Consider the following 21920-nt stretch of genomic DNA (forward strand, 5'->3'; position numbering starts at 1 on the left):
TTGCTCTTGTGCCAATAACTAATATACATTTACATATCTTAGTATTTGACTAGAAGTTAATAAAATGTTTATGCACCTCTATGATTACTTAGGAATCTCCAATCTAACACTGGCTTAGCTAAAGATATCTGTAAACACAATGACTGTCTTCCATGCTTTCACTTGTTAGAAAAGGAACTCAGCTGGAGCTTTCTCCCGTCTACTTCATATGCATATGATCAGTAGCTGGGAGACAACAGAGAAGTTTCTTGGTGTATTTTTATAAAATTAATATTTAATTAGCAATAAACTTTAATGATTGAGCATCTGCTGTATGCAGATCCTCCAAAGATCCTAGTGATTCCCTATTCTTTTCAGCAGGCACACTGAATTTCTATCCTGGATTTGAGCTGCTTGTTCCCATTTATTTGCCTCTGAGCAACTTACTCAGATGTTTTACTCTTTATTCTATATTTATTTTTTGCCTACCCCCAAAATACAAGAGGACTTATTGTTTCTGAAAATTGGCTTTTTCATTCTGAATCACTTGACATTCTTCTCCTTATTGAAATAGGATTTGGTTTGTCTATCCACTTGTCAACAAGTTCACCATTCTCTGGATCCAGCTTGAGCCTGAGCCTCTGTAATGCCTGTCCTGACTGCGGAGTCTCCCAGGAATTTCTTTCTCCTCTTGTGGGGTCAGCTACCCTGTTCAGTACTTCATAATAAACTGTCTCCTGCTATTTATTGTCCCGTACCTTTTATTGCTTTTTGGCTTACTTCTCATGAGATTTCGGAAATAATTTTATTTATTACGTATTCATCCATATGTACTTTTCACAATATCTGGCAAGGTTCTGAGTACATAGAAAGAGCTCAGCAAATATTTATTAATATTGTGAAATACAATAGGGTTAGCATTTCATTCAATATTGTATGTGCCTCCTAAGGTAACAGAGCAAAAGGAACATAATCCCTGCATCAGAGAAGCCCAGATCCAAGTCCTAGTTCACCACTTCTGACTTGCGTACAGGTGACTTAACATTTCAAACAGTACATTCCTCAACTGCACACACTCTACAGATCCTGTATTATACTATAAATAGTTCTCAGTAACTGGATTATGGTGCAGTGGCAAAGGACAAAGTCTGGAGGCATAAAATAGAATCTAGATTTGGGTTCTGTCACTCATTTCTATGTGACTTTGAGCAAAGTGGTTCAGCTCTATGTATTTTAGATACTTAATCTACCAACTGCAGTAAGAATAGGGCCTAACACAGAAGCTTATTTAAAAATTACATGAGTTACTATATGTAAATTAGCATTTAGAGCTATCTTGATTATATATCATATAACTATATATATAGTTTTGCTACTGTCAAGGGTAATAGTAATAATATAAAATGTTATTAATTATACTATTATTATGATACATGCAAAATGTGTGGCACAGTGCCTACTTTACAGTGTATGCTTTATCAATGATAACCGTTAGTATTATTATCATGGCAACCAGTCAAAAGATTGACTGTCTCTTTATAGTCAATCAATGAACAAGTAATTTTAATTTTTGCTACCAGAATATATTTTCTTTTTATTTATATTTATTTATATTTTGCATTTTTGCCTTATTAGGATTCTTTTTTTTTTTTTTTTTGAGCCAGTCTCACTCTGTTAACCTGGGTAGTACCTTGGTGTCATAACTCACAGCAACCTCAAACTCTTGGCCCCAAGCGATCCTCTTGTTTCAGCCTCCCAAGTAACTGACACTATAGGCACCTGCCATGATGCTAAGCTAGTTTTTCTATTTTTTTTTTTTTTTTTTTTTTTTTAGTAGAAAAAGAGTCTTACTCTTTCTCATGCTGGTCTTGAACTCCTGAACTCAAGCAATCCACCTGCCTTGATCTCCCAGACTGCTAGGATTGATTGCAGGTGTGAGCCACCACACCAGCTCTTCATAATTCTTATTTCCAAGTCATCAATTGTCCATGCCTGCATCTTTATTTTAAAAAGATATCATGATAACTATTCAGAAAGTATAGTATAATATTCTAGGATAATTTATATAAAATTCACACCAAAACATCTTAGTCTGAGATGTCATAACAAAATACCAAAAATGGGTAGCTTTTTAAAAATTATTATTATTTTTATTGTTGGGGATTCATTGAAGTTGGAGTAACAAGAAACCCGATTACACTGATTGAATTTGGTAGGTAAAAGCCCTCTTATAATTGTGTCTTGCCCCCAAAAGGTGTGTCACACACTGAGACCCCACACCCTCCCTCCTTCCCTCTCTCTGCTCTTCCTTTCACCCACCTCCCTTCCTTCTTCTCTCTCTCTCTCTGTCCCCCACCCACCCCCACTAGATATTAGGTCATTAATTGTCATCATGTGAGAACTGAGTACATAGAATTCATGCTCCTCCATTCTTGCGATGCTTTACTGAGAATACTGTGTTCCACTTCCATCCAGGTTAATACAAAGGATGTAAAGTCTCCATCTTCTGTAAAGGCTGAGTAGTAGTCCATGGTATACATATACCATATCTTGTTAATCCATTCCTGGGTTGGTGGGCATTTAGGTTGCTACAGATTCAATGCCATTCCAATTAAAATACCAACATTGTACTTTCAAGACTTGGAAAGTAGTACTTTCATTTTGTATGGTACCATAAAAAACTCATATAGCTAAGGCAATTCTTAGTAATAAAACAAAGATGGGGCATCAGCATACCAGACTTTAAGCTGTACTACAAGGCCATAGTGGTCAAAACAGCATGGTACTGGCTGGCACAAAAATAGAGACATAGACATTTGGAATCAAATAGAAAATCAGGAAATGAAACTAACATCTTACGGCTACCTAATCTTTGATAAACCAAACAAGAACATACACCAAGGAAAAGAATCCCTATTCAATCAATGGTGCTGGCAGAATTGGACATCCACATGTAAAAGATTGAAACTGGACCCGCACCTTTCTCCACTCACAAAAATTGATTCAAGATGGATAAAGTACCTAAATTTAAGGCATGAAATAATAAAAATTCTCAAAGAAAGCATAGGAAAAACACTTGATGATATTGGCCTGGGGCAAGACTTTGTGAAAAATGGGTAGCTTTTAAACAGAAGAAATTTAATCCCCAGTGTTCAAAGGATAGGAAGCTGCTGTCATTTTGACATGGCTTGTTTGTTCCCACCAGGTCTTCTGTGGAACTTTGATCCCCAATGTGTCAATGTTGGGAGGTCAGCCTTGCGGGAGATGTTTGGGCTGTGAGAGCCTATCCCTCACCAATGGCTTGCTGCCTTTCTCCTGTATAGGAGAGTGTCCATGCAAGCCTAGTTTAGTTTTAGGAAAATGACATCATTCTAGGGTTATTATAAAACCAGAATCCTGGGGTTTGGTCCCTATTCCCATGTGCCCATTTGTTTCAACTTTTCTACATTCACATAGCATTCATCAGAAGCTCCCTAGTTTCACATAAGTCTCCACAGAAGCTTAGGAAATTCTGGCACCATACGTCTTACATATAAACCTCACCTCTTTACAAGTCAACTTCAAGTGCTTTTTGATAGCAGCACAAAATAGACTAAGCCAGAAGCCTGAGATCATAATGCCAGCAGATTTTGTATCTAATGAGAGCTACCTGGTTCATAGAAGGCATCTTTCTGCTGAATCCTCACATGATGTAAGGCGTGAATACGCCTTCTGAGACCTTTTTCAATAAGCACATTAATTGATTTCATAAGAGCTCAGGCCTTATGACCTAATCATCCCCCAAAGACCCCACCTTCCTAATGCTTATAGATTTCAGGAGCACACAAATTTTGTATCATAGATATATTTAATATTATACAGTATAATATAACAAAATTCAGTTTGTCATATCCTACAGATATTTATAATAATTTTATTAATACAAGGATACTGTTTAATCATGGGCTTTTTGGATAAAGAATAGTGTTAGAGGTAACATTCAACACAGAATAATTATTTTTTCTCTTAAGCAATTTAATAGATTTGAGTACTCTAACCCCTACTATACTATATACATTTTTGTAGCACATAAAAATTACATTTTTAATTCTAATACTGTGCAAGTTTGCTCAGGAACTAAGTAGAATGAAAATACATAGAACTGTATAATTAAAATTGTCAGAGGTTCTTTATTTAAGATCTGAACTTTGAACAATTAAAGATGGAGAAATAAGAATTTTCTTTAGTTATTATACAGCTGCCAAAAAATTAAAATCCATTGAGGTAAGAAGAGTGTGGATTAGTGGGGGAAAGAGAGAAAAGGATATCACTCAAGATAATAGTGACAAAACTCACAGATACACAGTTCCAGTCACACCTGCCTAAGTTTCAAAACTGCTTTAAAGGGTAGATGTGGGTGTGTCTTCACTGAAGTCTTTTGCCAGATTCTATTTTAATATCTGAGGTGTTTTAAAAATCATAACTTGTCTAAAATTTTACATTTATCAATGATATCACTGATCTAATTCTTAAATCATTAAACTTCAACTTGTAACTGGTGCTAAAGTCTGGCTTTGGGATTTCACTTTTAAATAATCAAGTATACAGGGATATTTAAAACACAACAAAAGGCTTCCACTTTGAATGTACAATTCAATAAGTTTTTTTTTTAATCATAATAGTGTACATTAATACTATCATGGGGTACAGTGTACTGTTTCTGTATATAATTAGAAATACTTTCATCCAACTGGTTAACATAGCCTTCATGTTTTTTTCTTAGTTATTGCGTTACAACATTTATATTCTACATTTAGAGAGATTCACATGTACTCTTATAGGATGAACCATAGGCGTGATCCCACCAGTCATCCTCCCTCCACCCACCCTTCCCCCACCCCTCCCCTCCATCTCCCCTCTCCCCATATTCCTGGGCTAAAATTGGATTATAGCTTTCCTATGAAAGCTCATAGGAGGCTGAGTACATTGGATACTTTTTCTTCCATTCTTGGTATACTTTGCTAAGAAGAATATTTTCCAGCTCCATCCATGTAAACGTGAAGGAGGTAAATTGTCCATCTTTCTTTAGGGCTGCATAGTATTCCATGGTGTACATATACCACAATTTATTGATCCATTCATTGATTGATGGGCTCTTGGGCTTCTTCTATGACCTACCAATTATGAATTGGGCTACAATGAACATTCTGATGCAAATATCTTTATTGTAGTGTGATTTTTGGTCTTCTGGATAATACCTAATAGAGGAATTATAGGATCAAATGGCAGGTCTAGTTTTAGTTCTTTAAGTGTTTTCCAGATGTCTTTCCAAAAGGAACATATTAGTTTGCTTAAAGTTTAAAACAATCACTTTAATTTAGACAGACAATATTTTCATCTTCCCCTAGAGTGTCTTTTTTCTTTTTTCCAGCAAATCCCTATACCCTTCCCAATTTATGGCATCAGCAGCCATTTACCTACTTTCTGTCACTAAGTATCTGTCTTTTCTAAAGATTAATCTGCATAAAATTATTCAGTATATATATATATATATATTGTCTAGCTTCTTTTAATCAGGTTTTTTTAAAGTTAATCCACGTTGCACACGTATAAGTGGTTTGTTTAGTTTTCTTCCTAGGTATTTATACGTTGCATATACCAAAATTAGTTTAGCAATTCACCTCTCATTAGCCATTTAGATTGTTTCCAGTTAAGGAACATCATGCATAAAACTGATAAAAAGTTTTATACCAGTTCTTAACTGCACATATGTTTTCATTTCATGTGCATAAATAGCTAGAATTTGGATTTTATAAAAGATATATGATTAAGTTGATGAGAGGTACTAAATTATATTCCCACCAGCAGTTAGATGACTGTTCCTCTTACTTCTAATACTAATTAACTTTTGGGATGGTCAGTCTTTTTTGTTCTATTTATTCTAGTGGATGTTGCACTATCTGATTACAGTTTTAGTTTGCATTTTCTTAAATATCAGTTATGGTAGATAACTTTCCCTGCATTTATTGGGCATGCATATATTTTATTGTATGGAATACTTGTTCAAATATTGTGCCCACTTCATCATTTGTTTTGGTATTATTATTTCTAAGGATTCTTTATATGGGTGATTACAATTTTAGTTTGCATTTTCTTAAATATCAGTTATGGTAGGTAACTTTCCCTGCGTTTATTGGGCACACATATATATTATTGTATGGTATGCCTGTTCAAATATTATGCCCACTTTCATCATTTGTTTTGGTGTTATTATATGTAAGGATTATTTATAGGGGTGTGTACCTAAACAAAGTCAGACAATTAAGTTCATGAACTCAACCTAGTAAACGTGCTTTGAAGGGTGGGCTTGAAACTAGTCTAGATGAATAGCTTCCCCAGGAGAGTACTTTGAAGTGGACCATAACGATATTCAGCAATGAGATATGTAGTATTTTTTCTAGGATGGATTCGTGAACTTAATTGTCCTACATCAATGTCTGCTTTGGATCATATCAGATAATCAGATATATCAGATAAACAGATTATATCAACAATACCATCTTCTTTCTTTGTTTTTTCTGTCCTCATTTTCTTTTTTTAACAGTGTCTTTTAAAATAGATACTTTTAATTTTGATACAGTATAATTTGCCATTTTTCTTTTATGGGTAGACATTTTATTACTAAGATACTGCTTTATCATACATCTTAACATTTCACAGTGTTAATCTTCCTCCTTTTTTGCTTTATCAAAGTTTTGGCTCTCCTAGGTACTTTGAATTTTCATATAAAATTTAGAATCAGCATGTCAATTTGTACAGCCTCTTAGGATTTTGATTTTTATTCCATTTTCTTTTAATAGCTTGAGCATATTTATAATAGGTTTTGAAATCTTTGTCTGCTAATTTTATAATTTCTGTCATTTGTGGCTGTGTTTCTATTGATTTGACTGACTTTACCTGCTTCTCTCTGTGTCTATTAAATGTTAATGTATGTCATGCACTGCAGAGGTTACATTTTTGAGCATCTAATTGCGTCTTTAAAATATTAATTTTTAAAGAGCTTTGAAGTTTGTTCTGACAAGTAATTAATGTAATTATAGTTCAGTGTGATCTTTTCAAAACTTGTTTCTAAGCTTCCTTAGTGAGGTTAGACAACTTTTTTTTTTTTTCCTGTAAGTATATTAGCCTTGCTTTCAATGGAGTTTCTGTTGAATATCCCAGTGTCCAGTGAGGTTACTTCATTTCTGTTGCATATCATAGAATTTGGTCAAAGAGTTTAAAAAGATGTGATCAAGAAAAGGTATTTATATTTCATAATTGACCAAAGAATATTATCCAAAATACATTGAGAATTATTTGAATACAATTAGAAAATAACATTTGTTAAGCATATTAGGAATTCAAAGAAAGAGATTTTCAATGCTCACAAAATATGTAGGGCGGCACTTGTGGCTCAGTGGGTAGGACACTGGCCCCATATACTGAGGGTGATGGGTTCAAACCCGGCCCTGTCCAGGTAAAACAGCAGTGGCAACTGTAACAAAAATAACCGAGCGTTGTGGCGGGCGCCTGTAGTCCCAGCAACTCAGGAGGCTGAGGTAAGAGAATCACCCTAGCCCAAGAGCTGGAGGTTGCTATGAGCTGTGACGCCATGGCACTCTACCAAGGGTGACAAAGTGAGACTCTGTCTCAAAAAAAAAAAAAAAAATCAAAAATTTGTAAAAAATTATGGCCAAACATGAGCTAACACCAACTGTTTTAAATAATAAGGAGTAATGGATATTACTAGCGGCTGTCTAAATTTGTAAATCCATTTTAGAATGTAAAAGATTACCTACTAAGTGTAATATTTTCTATTCTGATGAACAGTATATTGAAAGCCTAGACTTCAGCATTGTACATTTCATCCATGTAACAAAAAAAAAAAATTTGTAATGCCCAAATCTATAAAGTAAAACATAAAAAAAAAAAATTATTATTTTACTTACTGCTTACAGAAATCTCCATACTAGTGTTACTCTACAGATGATCTTAAATGTGCGCATCAGGAGAAAGGTCAAAAGTATTAATAATATGATTTTTCCCAGAGTACAAACAAAAAACAAAACACGAAGTGAAACCAGTGTCTGCGGGCTGTGTATCCGTACGATGAACTGTAATGCAGATAGAAGTGAGAGTTACTTTACTTCTGTTACAGTCACATCGATGAATGAATTTCAGAAATAGAATACAAAATGAAAGAATTATAGATGATGTGAAAACATTTATAATGTTAAAAAATATATACACAACACTCTGTATTTTAGGAAAAATACATATGTGTGTGCATATGCGTATGTGTAGGGAGAACACAGAATATATGTTATGATACTTCTTATTTTAATAGTGACCACTTAGGATACTCTTTCTAATTATACCAATACCTGAGTAAAGTGTTGTTTTATTACCATGTATTATATTTTACAAAACTTTATGTCATTTTGGAGGGAATTAAATTAATGTTTCCAATAACACCTTTAACCTTCCTTAAGTTAGCTCTCCACGGTAAATAATATAACTATATTTAAATGCATCCTTTAATTGGCCATCGCACTAATTCTTTTGTAGAGTAATAAATTGGGCACGCCATTCCTGTTATTTGCTCAGTGTACACAGCAATTACAGTTTTCTGCATGTTTAAAAGGAGTATTAATGCAGACTTAAATTAAGGTTGTTACACTAAATTAACCGTAAATATGTAACTATGCATATCTGGCTTTGGAATTATACCTTTAGTGGAAATATGCATCTCGGATGGTCACACTATGTAGTTCTGATAGAGCAGGCATTCTCTGTACGTGAAATAATAGGTAATGAAATGCATAAGACATAATTTGTTTAAAGAGAAAACTCCATGATGCATGAATGCTTGATAATGATATGTTTACTTGGAAATTTGATAACCTTTTCAGTTGAAATTATTTTAGCAAAGCTTGGGGTAAAGACAGAACGTCTAAATTTTTTACATTTCAGATTACATCTTAGATTACCAAGAATATACATACACACACACACACACACATATATATATTATATATATGTACATATTTTATTTTTTGGAGACAGACTGTCACTATGTCACCCTTGGTAGAGTACTTTGGCTTCATAGCTCACAGCAACCTCAAACTCTGGGGCAATTCTCTTGCCTCAGCCTCCCAAATAGCTGGGACAACAGGCACCCACCACAATACCCAGCTATTTTTGTTGTTGTTGTTGTTGTTGTCATTGTTGTTTAGTAGGTCCAGGCTGGGTTGGAATCCATCAGCCCTGATGCATGTGGCCGGCACCCTAACCACTTTGCTACAGGCACCAAGCACAAGAGATATATTTTTAAATGACTATGATGGGATTAAAGTTTGTTAACTAAATAATCCTGAGGCTTTTTGCAATTTGCATAGAGCTTGACACAGATAGGTAATATAATTTTCAATGCAAAAAATTAAAGTCCATCATTTACTTTCTTATGAAATTTCAAATGCTTGGGATAGTAGGGTGGAATGACCAACAGAAGTGAAAATAATCAAATTTCTAGCTAAATGTTCTAAAAAGCACACAGGCAGAGCACAATGGGGGATTCGAGATGGCTTTTTTGCAATGGGTGCTGTGAGATTGGGGCGTGAGTCTCCAGGCACCTCCGGTTTGTGAGCTTTACCCAGAAACATCCCTTCAGTAGCACAGGGAGGCAGTGGGAGACTTCAAGACCCCAAGAGAAGGCCAAAAGCACTGGAAAATCTACAAGGGTTTGTGATCTTAAGAGGCCAGCCAGCTGTGGCAGCTACAGCAGTGGTGAGAGTTTGCAGACATGGAAGGCCTTCCCTGGGGGTTTCTCCAGGACTTGGGCACTTGGTCGAGTCACGTTAGGAGACTTTGGGCGAGTGAGCAAGTGACTTTGAACAGTGCCCAGAGGCTGGGACGAGTGAAACTTTCATTGCTGGGCTGCAGTCCAGGCACAGCCATTGTAGGAAGGGTGCCTTGCGGGTCAGCCTTCAGGGTCCTAGAGCGAGGCCAGTTCTGGTGCACCTGATAAGTGGGCAGCCACTTGTGAGAGGCACACGTTTTCCTGGGAAAGCCAGTGCTTAGCCAAGGGACATGGTTTGGAAAAGTTGAGGCGTGTCTATTAAGCAGGCTTTTTCCTTTCAGGGTAATCAGGGTTTAAGACATAAGAATTTTTGTTCTCCAATACTAGTCTGTCTGTTATTTCCTCTGTTGGATTTATTTGTGACAACATTTCTCTCTATTAAAAAAAGTTATGTGATACATTTTATTAAATTGGTTCTATAGAGCTTATATACATATCATTTTTATGTATGTGCACACTGCAAATGTCATACTTACCCTTATTTTGTGAAAGATGCTTCTGTTCCAAATATATGAAGTAAGTAATGCCAATCATATCTAATATTAACACTGATTGGTCTTTTGTCTTTCCATAAGAAGTGGAGTTAAAAACTAACACAGTCAGGGGAGGAGTATAAAAATTAGCATGAATGATGGGGAAAAAAAAAAATCACATTTTTTCTGCCTTCCCCAAAACTTCAATTAATATCTTCTTTGGGTATCCATGAAAAACAAACCCCCCAAAATAAAGTTATGTACTTGTTTATCTTAGAACCCTTTTTTATTTGTTTTTTGAGATATATATTGGCATGCCAATATAAAATATTGTTACTCTTGTTGTTATAATTGCTTGCTCTTCAAAACAAAATTCAAACTCCAAAAGTAATACTTATATTTTTGATAAGCAGTCTAACCTTTATTAATTTCTTAGAAAGGGAAATGGATTGTATTATTTTATTATTTCCCTAAAGGAATTTATCACTGAAAAAAAAAAGGTACCCATTAAACTTTCAAAGAATACTGTGTATCCTAAAAGATGTACACAATTTAGTATTTGAACAGAAAAGATGCTGGTTCTCAAATATCTAACTCTATTGGCCTTTGTGCAAGTTGTGTTTAAATGATTCAGATTGTTACTGACAAAATTTCATTTAGTAAATATCTGCCAATAAAATGAATCAGGAATAAAACCAAATATAAAAGGACCATGGATTTGATGATGAAACATGTATTTGAATCACATTTTTATCACCCCACTTTTAAGAAATTTTACAAGAATGCATATAAAACATTCTAAATACTTCTTTTTTTTTTTTTCTTTAAATAATCCACAAATCTATTGGTTTAGGAAAATAAGCTGATTGTATTAGGAAGAATGCACCATCAAATTAATACTACAGTGATATCAAAGTATCTCTGATCTTTTGCTTCAGTCCCTGGTTTTTACCTGGAATATTTGATTTTTATTCATTTATGATGCCTTTCAAAATCTATAAATCCATGTTCAGGCCCTCTACTGAGTTACAACATCCCAGTAAAATTTGGATTCAGTCAAAAGTCTGCACTCAAGGACTCAAAGGCCTCATGTGGCCCCAAAGTCATGGGTTCTTCACCCATTTGAAGGAAAGATACCATAGAAATCTAAGAAGCAGTGACTTATATGGCTACTTTCCTTGCAAACCATAATTTCTTTATTATAATTACATTCTAGAATTATATAATAAGTTATATTTATCAACTATTTTTATTTGAATGTGCTTTTAAATGTAATTGATAGTTCAATTGTGAGTGTTGATTAGTAAGATTTTAGTTGTTGTTACATAACTCATTAATCAATAAGTAGTTATAGAGTAACAATTACTCTAAATACTTTGTAGGATTTAAATATATTCAATAGTCCCCTTCCCTAAGACAACTTACAATTCATTTAGACACATTTTATGTGGCAGTGTTTATTTGCATATATTTATTTTATATCGAATGTATTCCTGCATGGATTATAGTAAAAAGTTTTTTCTTCTAAAGACATTAAGAACAAGTAAAATTCACTGTTTTTTTTCACTATTGGCCATGTTCAAATTTTTTGTGGAAGAGACTTTCCTAATTCCAATACTTGGACAATGAAAGTAGAAAATATATACTGCTGCTTTTTCTGCTGGAAGAAACAAACTTAAACCAAGAATCTGAAGCATGAAATAAAATATGTTTAAATATCATCATTAACATTGCCCATGATTTTTAAAGATAAACTGAACTTTTATACAGGATGACAACAAATTTAAAATGTGTATCCTACATAGTTGTAGATAAGACTTTTACAAAATACAGCATCTTTTTAATAAACAGAGTTAGTTACATTTGTTTTTTTGTGTTTTTAATCTCTGTCACATTGTCTCTTCCTCTGCTGGGAAGTCTGAAGTATAGAAGGCATATTTTTTGAAGTAAAATAATCTTTGTATAAATTTTGTTTTTCTTTACATAAGTACTTCTTGATTTAAAAATGATCAGATTTACATTTTTAAGTGTGGCATACTTCTAGTACATCATTCAATTGATCAATGCTTTATGGTTGAAGTAAGAAGATATTTTGACACCAGGAATAACTACAATCAAGATAGATCATATAATCTGATAATAACATAGTTTTCAATTTTCCTATTGTGCAAAGTATTATATATTTGAAAGACTGTACAGTAAAAAACTGTTTAATGCCTATCACTTACGACTTGAAGCAATAAAACATAACCACTGCTTCAGCTTTAAGGCACACCGTGTGCCTCTGACCACTCCACTTCTCCCTCTAACCCTAAAAAATTGACAAAACTATGTTGCTGTATTTTCTTGAATTTTATTTAAACTAAATAAAGTAACAATCTGTGACTCAATTTATCCAGTTTTTGGATAGTTGGAGCAAAACAAATTTGTCTGACGTGATTATTATTCCCTTCTGCTGATCATACTCATGGTTTCGTCCAAGTAAGTTCTCATCTGAACTTGGTTCATTTTCACCTCTGGGAAGATTTATGGTAGGAGCATCCAGCCGTTGCTTTACTGACTCTGCTGTCCAGGAATCCCTGCTCTTTTCCTTCACTGCTGTTTTTAAGGACAGTTTCCATGCACCCGTGCAATTGTTTCCTGTGGCATACACACGGGAGCCAAATTCTATACCTTTGTTGCTGTTATAGTAAAAGGCAAAACCTTTAAGGGTAAAAAGCAGTGTCTTATGTTTGGCTCATTTCTCTTGTAGTTTTGTCCTTTCATGGTTTTCTTCCCTCAAAGATTTGTTGCTTGGGTGGTTCTCCAATACCTACAACTGGCCATTCACACTTTATTCCTATTCATGTTTTGTATTTGTCTTCAGCCAGAGGAATGAAGCAAAACAAATGAGCCCTCCATTGCCAGAAAAAGAACTTATCTGCCCATTTGGTTGTTTTTTTTTTTTTTTCTATTTTTATTTCACATATAATTTTTAATTTTGTCAAATATACTTGATTCATTTTGCAGACTGGTTTTCCAATACCTTTACAAATCGATTCTTAATTCCTTTAAACATACTCATGATTTTTTTAGATTCTGTATATTGTAATTCTCCATTATTTACAGGTTTGATTTTGTGGTTTACAATTTTTGCTTACACTTTTTAATAACATAAAATTACTACGAATTCTCTGCTCAAACATAAATAAACCTTTTTGGAGAGTAAGAATTACAATAAAATATTTTAAAAATTCCTTACATTCTGTTAGATGTAATGCCAAGTTCAGGGACTTTCTCAGCGTCTCTTATCACATGAGCTCTCCTCCTCCTCCCCCTCCTCCTCCTCCCCCTCCCCCTCCTCTCCTCTTTCTCCACCTCTTTTGCCTCCGCCTCCTTCTTTTTTTCATTCACTCCTCCCTCCCCCCCCACTTACTTAATATGCTATACTACAGGAACCCAGGTCTTCATCAGGATTCTCAAATCCTATTTCTCACCCTTCAAGGACATCTTGAATTCCCTCCTGCTCCCCGACACGTGGCCCATTAAAACCCAGGCAATAAGCCAACATGACTGGCAGTTAACCCCAGGCAAATTCCAGCATCAGCCTTCCCTTAATTCTGTTAGCTTCCCATTCTGATGTGATTTGTTTTTTTTCTGCTTTCTACTAAACTTTGACTTTTTTTTTCCAGTTAGACTATACTCATTAATGTGATTCAAACAATATTTTAACAAACATTTTTGAATGTGCTATATAGAGAGCTTAGTCTAAACACTAAGAGACAGTTACCAGGATTTCTAGGTTGTCTTAATTAAATACAACTCCATCTGAAAACTAATGGGTAAATTATATGAAAGCATTTTATTAAATGAGCTTTTTGTAGTAGTAATTATAAGCATTTTTAAAGAAAGATATTACACAAGTGAAAGATATTATAATCATCTATATTTATATGGAAATGTAATCAAAATAACATTTAAGAAAAAAAGCTTACAACGTGTACCTTTTAGTTCTAGTTGTAAAATATAAACAAGTAAGCATGGTAATCAAAATCATACAAAGGCACAATAATCTATTGTTACAGCATAATTATCATAAGGACCATAATATTTGAGAAGAGAACAATGTTTCCCATTTGAGCACTTAGGACATTTAAATTGAATTCCTAAATGAAAGAATAGGATAATAAACTGATTTTTTGACCTTTCCTCTAGCCTTAGAGGGGTGTAACATGTTGTATCTTACTTGGGTCTTTCTTGCATCATTAACTAAAATAATTGTTAAGTGGATACTTACAACAGGTAAAAATAAAAGAAAATCCAGCCAAGAATTATGGCTGTACCAATCAATTGTATGTTAAACAATATATAACCAGTGTTTATGAGAAGTAGTTGTCTCCAAGAATGGGAGCAAGATGATAGCCCAGGGAGGAGGGGAAAGGCATGACTTACTGATGCGTTAAAACATGAGGAAATCTAAGACCTGGTGGCTTCTCTGAACTTTAATGGCCTACATCAACTCAGCCTCCTCTCTTTTCACTGAACATAACCAAATTGGGGAGAGAGATAAACACCAGAAGTTTTGTCTGGTGGTCATGAAACCACTGTTCATGGTTGCCGTACTACGTCTGTGCTCTGTTGTTTCTTGTTCTGTGTCACTCCTTGCAGCTAAGTAAATTTGGCTCTGAGTGAAGGCTATAGTGTCTCAGAAGCCTGGCATCAGTTGGAAACCAATATCATTCCTCCCACAAAAGCAGAGTGGACCATCAATACATTTCATAAAATACAAAATGTATTGTTTGAATGTTTTCCCCAGAAACCTCCTGATATAATACACATACAAAATGTATACATAATATATCACAGTTGTTAAAAGCAAGTGAATAAAGCATTGTGTTGAATGTCTCCAGTTTATATGAGATATACTAGATAGAAATATCTTTTTAGAACATAAGAAATGAAAGACATTTTACTGAATTCACTCTATAGTTTAAATATTTAAATATTCTCAACAAATAAAACACTCTGGGTCATTTTTTCTTCTGTTGAGATGCCAGTTAATTAAAATTATTTAAGAAAGCTGTTATTCTAAATGATCATAGTTAGATAAATAATTTTAATATGACCATCCTTCCTCAGGCACTGTAATGGAAATGTGGGATTTCTTATCATATCTACTCTTTCAGCATCAGCCTTGACTGCATTGTTGAAGAGATTAGGTTTTTTATTTCCTCACCTTCTACCTTAGCCTAAATATCTCCATAGCCAAGCATAAAGTTAATAGAGAACTGATTTTGAAAAGTACAATAAATTAGGATAATACAAGAAAGAAAAATACAAACATGGTCCTGAAAATAAGTATCAATATTGAAACATCATGTTATTTTAAAACAAGGAAGATAGTGGTTTATTTACTCACTCGTTTCAATTCCTAATCAAATATGTAGGGCCAATAACTCTCTGCCATGTAATGATATTCCCTATACTTTTATTATGGCATGAATGAAATTAAAAGATACATACATTGATAAACTAAAAAACAGCAATACAGGTCCTTCGGTTATCTGTCAATCTCTGTGTTATTTCTCTATATATTAGATCTAGTACATTAGATATAACCAATCCCTGGAAAATGCTGATCAAAGTATAATGAATTCTCTCCTCTTCATTCAATGTTTTCTTTGAGTAAAATATTATTAGCAACATCTTGCCCATATCTGAAAGAACTTAAGGTAATTTTCTGCAAAAAGTTTGAGAGGAAAAACACATATTGATCAGTTCTAAGTAGTAAAAATTTATTGCAATGTTGTCAGATGCCTTATTCTAGATCAATACAAATCTCACCAAAAGCTTCTTAAATGCAATAAGAATCTGACAAGACCTTTTTGTCACAGATTAGTGTTAAAGCAATGAAAGAGCCCCCAAGGAAAATTGTCTTTCTGGCTGAAATGCCAGCTGCATTCTGTTTCTGAAATGTTCTGTGCATGTGTGACATCTTTATTGATATTGTAGATGTCTAAAATGAAAAAAGAAAACGCTTAAACATTCCGGGTTTTTTTTTGAGTTGTGCAAATGAGCCTAACAAACTAAAAAGCTAAATTTGAATTCATTGTTTTTATCAGAAATCTACTATTCGATGTATAATTTATTGCTGAGCAGAATTAAGTTAGAGAGGCACAATTTCAATTAAGTTCTGCAAATATTTTTTACACTAACCCATTATATCGATTTCAAATTAATAAAAAAAAAATCACGCAATAATTTCAATAGGGCATAAGAATAAGTCAGCAAAGCATTTATTTTTCTTTAGAAGGAAAAGGTCATAAATTTTATATAATTTAAATCTAGATTTCACTCAACAAAGCAACCACATAAAATAGTAGACTCTAATTTAGAACTGCGGGAGTGCTCAGGCATTTGAGATGAGCTGAATTTCATGAATTCTGATAACATTAGCATTCCGTCATCTTGGCAGTGTTGTAACTTCAGTTTGTGTAAGTAAACCCATTGAGCTTTGCCTATTTTGGTACATGCTTCTTTTGGCACTTTAAATTATTTGGAAAGAGAAAGTACATGCATCTTTCATGATATTTATGTGAGTTTAATTTTATGAAAACTATCAGTTTAACTGTGTAGACATGTATCTTATTCAAATGTAAGAAAAAATTTATTTTGGAAATGCATCTTTTACTTAAATCATTATTTCATCACCCTTTTTACTAATTAGATAAACTCATGCATTTTTTTTTTCTGTTGATCTTGTATTATATGCTTTAAAAGGGAATTCAGCTGCCACAAAAGTAACCCAGTTTACAGTCTTGAAGAAGTTTAAATTATTCTCCTTTGAGCATTAAGTTTGCTGTGCTTTAGGATTTTCTCTCTCTTTTTTTCTTTCTTTCTTTCTTTTTTTTTTTTTACATATACATGTGTTTATTAGGTTTCCACTTTTTGTCTTCACGAAATTAAAAAGGCTTAAAATTTAACAACACTAACAATGTTTAAAATAGGGACTAGAAACAAAAGCCTCCTAAAGACCGAATGAAGATAAATACATTCAGACAAGAAATCAGATGATTGCTGCAACGAAATATTAAGCAATAATAATAATACTGCAAAGAAAGTAACATTCACATTGTCAAATAAGAGTATGTCTATTATAGAATGCTTTGACTCTGAGGTTCAGTCTGGAGTCATCAGTTAACTTCTTTTTTTTTTTCAAAGTCTCAAAAAATAGACAACCAATATTTATAAATAAAAGTAAAAGATAATTTGAAAAAACAGATCATGCCAAATCTTATGGACAATAGAAAAAGAAGAAATACTTCAAAATCATTATACTTAATCTGGATACACCTGATATTAAAATTGGAGAAAATATATTATTATAAAGGGAAATTACAAACATATTTCACTTATAAATGAGGGTGCAATATCCTAAACAACATATTAACAAGTTGAATTAAAAATTAATGTTTAAGTAATATACTTTGGTCAAAATTAAATTCAATTTATGTGAGAATTAGTCACTATTTTCTTCTCTTTTCTTTTTTCTTCATTTACTTAAATCATTATTTTTATCACCCTTTTTACTAATTAGATAAACTCATGCATGTTTTTATGCCAGTTTGATTTTCATTCTTTATCTCTTCTCTAGATTCTTGCATTTCTAATCTCAAAAAATATTCTTTTTTATTACCTTATGTAGCTCTATTTAGTCTGATTGTAAATATTGAACAAAAAATTAAAAGACTTTTTTAATCAATAAAAATAGGTAACATAATAAAGTATATTGTACTAGTACATAGAACATTTTACAAATATAATACATAATTATGTGTTATAAACTCAGAATGCATTGTTTCATTCTAATGATTATCAAAGTCATTCTGATAATTCTGAGTTTGTAGCATATAATTAAATATAAAAAAGCAAAATTGGCATTAAAACAAGGATTCATTTATCTGATTAGTGAAAAAGGTGATAAAATAATTAAGTCAAAGTTGCATATAATACCATGTATATAATACAGTACATATTATATTCTATTGTATATTCTGTAAATGGTGCTGGGAAAATTTGATATCCACATGTAAAGAAGTTGAAATAGGACCTGCACCGATCACAGTCACAAAAATTCAATCATAATGGATAACCAACTAAAACCTAAGACATAAAATTATAGGAATTCTAGACAAGTATGTTGAATATTGATAGGCAAAGAAATATATAAAGAAGACCCCAAAGGCAATCACCGTAATAACCAAAATAAACAAGCTTGATGAAATTAAAAAGCTTCTTCACAGTTAAGGAAATAATCAACAGAGCAAATAGACAATCTAAGAATGGTGGGAAATATTTACAAGCTGTATATCTGATAGAAGACTAATAACCAAAATCTACAAAGAACTCAAGCAAATTAGCAAGAAAAAAATCAAACAACCCCATTAAAAAATGAGCAAAAGACATGAGCAGAAGTTTTGCTGATGAAGGTAGATAAACAACCTATAAACATATGAAAACATGCTCAGTGTCACTCATCGTCAGGAAAATGTAAAGGAAAATCACAATGAGATACCATCTTACTCCAGTTAGAATAGTTTTTATTATAAAATCCAGAAACAAGAGATGCTGACATGGATGAAGAGAGAAAGGAATGCTTATACACTTGTGGTAGGACTACAAATTAGTACAAAGTCTATAGAAAACAGTGTGGCAGTTCCCCAAAGAAAGAAACGTAGATTGGCCATTCAATCTAGCAATTCCACTACTGTGTATTTTCCCAAGGAAAAGGAAGTCATTTTACCCAAAATACACCTGCACTCAAATGTCTGTTGCAACACAATTCACAGTGCAAGGATGTGGAACCCCCTTATGCACCCCCCCCAATACAAGAATGGATGGAACTGGAGACAATTATTCTAAATGAAGTATCTAAACAATGGAAAAACAAACACCACAAGTACTTGCTATTAAACGTGAACTCACTGGTGAACACACACATGCAAAGAGGAAAGTAAAACTCACTCAGCAAAATTCTTTTTTTGTTTGAGACAGAGCCTCAAGCTGTCCCCCTGGGTAGAGTGCTGTGGCATTGCAGCTCACAGCAACCTCCAACGCCTGGGCTCAAGCGAGTCTCCTGCCTCCGCCTCCCAAGTAGCTGGGACCACAGGCGCCCACCACAACGCCTGGCTATTTTTTGGTTGCAGCCATCATTGTTGCTTGGCGGGCCGGGCTGGATTCGAACCTGCCACCTTAGGTGTATGTGGCTGGCGCCTTAGCCACTTGAGCCACAGGCGCCGAGCCAGCTCAGCAAAATTCAAGCAGATGGTGGAGGGAGGAAGGGATGGGCAAAAGCCCACCTAATGGGTACCTTGAACACTATCCAGTTGATGGGCATACGTATGACCCTGACTCAAGTTTACAAAAGTGATCCATGTAATCAAGAACATCTACACCCCTATAATATTTTGAAATAATGTTTAAAAACTATATAATATAATTTTTTTCCCAAAAACTAAGATGGCTACTATCTGGCCATTTACAGGAAAAGTTTGGAGTCATCTGTTCTGGACAATAGGATGATCATCGGTTTTGCCATGAATTATTTCAAGTGAAGTACATCTTTCTTGTACACAGAAGAATGATTTAAATACTTTGTTTCCTCCTGCAACTATAGTGGCACTTCTTTCATAACAGGCATCAAAAAATAATAGCTGAACAAGTCAGAGGACTAAATTAAAAAAATAAACAAATAAAACCTCTTAATTGATCAAATTAAATACATTCTTCCCAGATATTTCTGACATCGAATTTCTGAGTTTCTTCATTACACTAAACTAGTTTTTAATTGGTGAGTGTTTTAATAAGAACCTGCAGACCTGGGAGCAGACGACATTTTAACTCCTAAGGATGAATTTTGTCTACTTCTATAACCATTCACAGATGATTACTCGCCATCTTTATTTCCTAAAAATGTGAATTCCCAACCCAGGTGGAGAAATCTTTAGCTGATAGCCCTCCCCAGCTCCTTACAATTTTTATGTTTCTTGCAATTAATAGGTACTTTGTTTTTTAAAGAACGGCAGGTTCCATTCTTTTAAATATAGCACCTTTTGTGATTACTAAAGTGTTGTAAGAATCATTAAACAGATCCATTTATCCATTGAGATATTATGCTCCTGTGGCCATGCCTGTGGAATAAATCAAGCTGAGCAGTCACACTCTCCCTAAGGGCCTCCAATTGGGCTGAAATATCTTTCTGCCTGAAGTCATATGGTTTTGAACCTAATCAAAATGTGTGGATTAGGATTCCTGAGCATTTTTGACAGCCTGGGGAATAGACAGGGAGTTTCTGGGTAATTTTTATGTCAATGCTTTTTTCAGATACTGACAATAATAAAAGGGGTATATAGCTCATTTTAATTTCCACTAAATCAAGTATGGGTCTGTAGACCATGTCTATGTTTCAATGTGTATGTTTTGTAATTGCTCTTAAAAGATGACCTTAGAGAAGTAAATGACAACAGAATAAGATGAATTTTATTTTTCAAAAAGCTTTAAATTATCTTTTGGAAGTAATTGCTGTGTCTGCCCCCATACAATAGGCATAGTTTTAAAAATTGCACATTCATACTAATTTTTTTATTTCTAATATCTGAGTATACAACAATATCTTTTTTTCAAAAAAAAACACGTTTAAAAAATAGTAACAAAATTCTTTTCATCATTAGATATAAGAAAGAGAATTTGTGGGTGACAAGTAATGACGTCTTGTATAGTAAGCATTTTTTTCATTTTCTTTTTAAACACCAAAAATTTGATTATCTATTGCTATGTTGCAAACACTCAAAATTTAGCAGTTCAAACATGATTTTTTTAAATGTACACAGTCTTATGGGTCTGGAATTTTGGCTGGGCGCAGCAGGGATGCATGTCTTAAGCTTCATGATACCGTCACGGGTCCTCAGCTGGGCCCGCTCATGTGGTTGTGAAGAGCTGAAATGACATAACTCTGCTTGCAGTCCAGGGCTTCAGTTATGCCCTTGGTTCTTCTTCAGACGCTCTTTGCCGAGGCAGAAATGCTCAAGATGGCTTCTTCATCGCCCTCTGGTGGCTGGGCTGCAACAGCTGGGATAGTTGATGGCTCCTGGGAATGTCTCTCACTGGGTAGGCCTGTCCACATGGCTGACCTACGCTTCCTCACAGTGTGGCTTTCTGGAGATAGCCAGACTTTTTGCACAACAACTGGCTTTCCCCTGAATCCTCTGAATGTAAAAAGTAGACCCTAAAGGGTTTTTTTGTTATTGTTGTTTTGGGGTTTTTGCATTGATTATATATTTAGATAGTCTCTGAAGTCCTAGAGTTCACTGTTATACACTATCAGTTAAACAATGGACTTTAAAGGTAGGCAGAATTCAAGAGAAAGGGGCTATAATGGTGTGACCAGAACACTCACGCACAGAGGAAAAGAAGTGCTGATGACGGATGATGGTCACTTTGGAAACTTTCTACCCAAATCACCTTGATGTTATAGACAGAAGGTTAGGTGACGGGATGCATGGAATACTTTGCTTTTATTCTCGCCTTTTTACTTCTCTATTGACAACAACATA

Source organism: Otolemur garnettii, unplaced genomic scaffold, assembly GCF_000181295.1.
Source record: "Otolemur garnettii isolate 467f Iridium unplaced genomic scaffold, OtoGar3 scaffold00009, whole genome shotgun sequence".
Taxonomy (NCBI): Eukaryota; Metazoa; Chordata; class Mammalia; order Primates; family Galagidae; genus Otolemur; species Otolemur garnettii.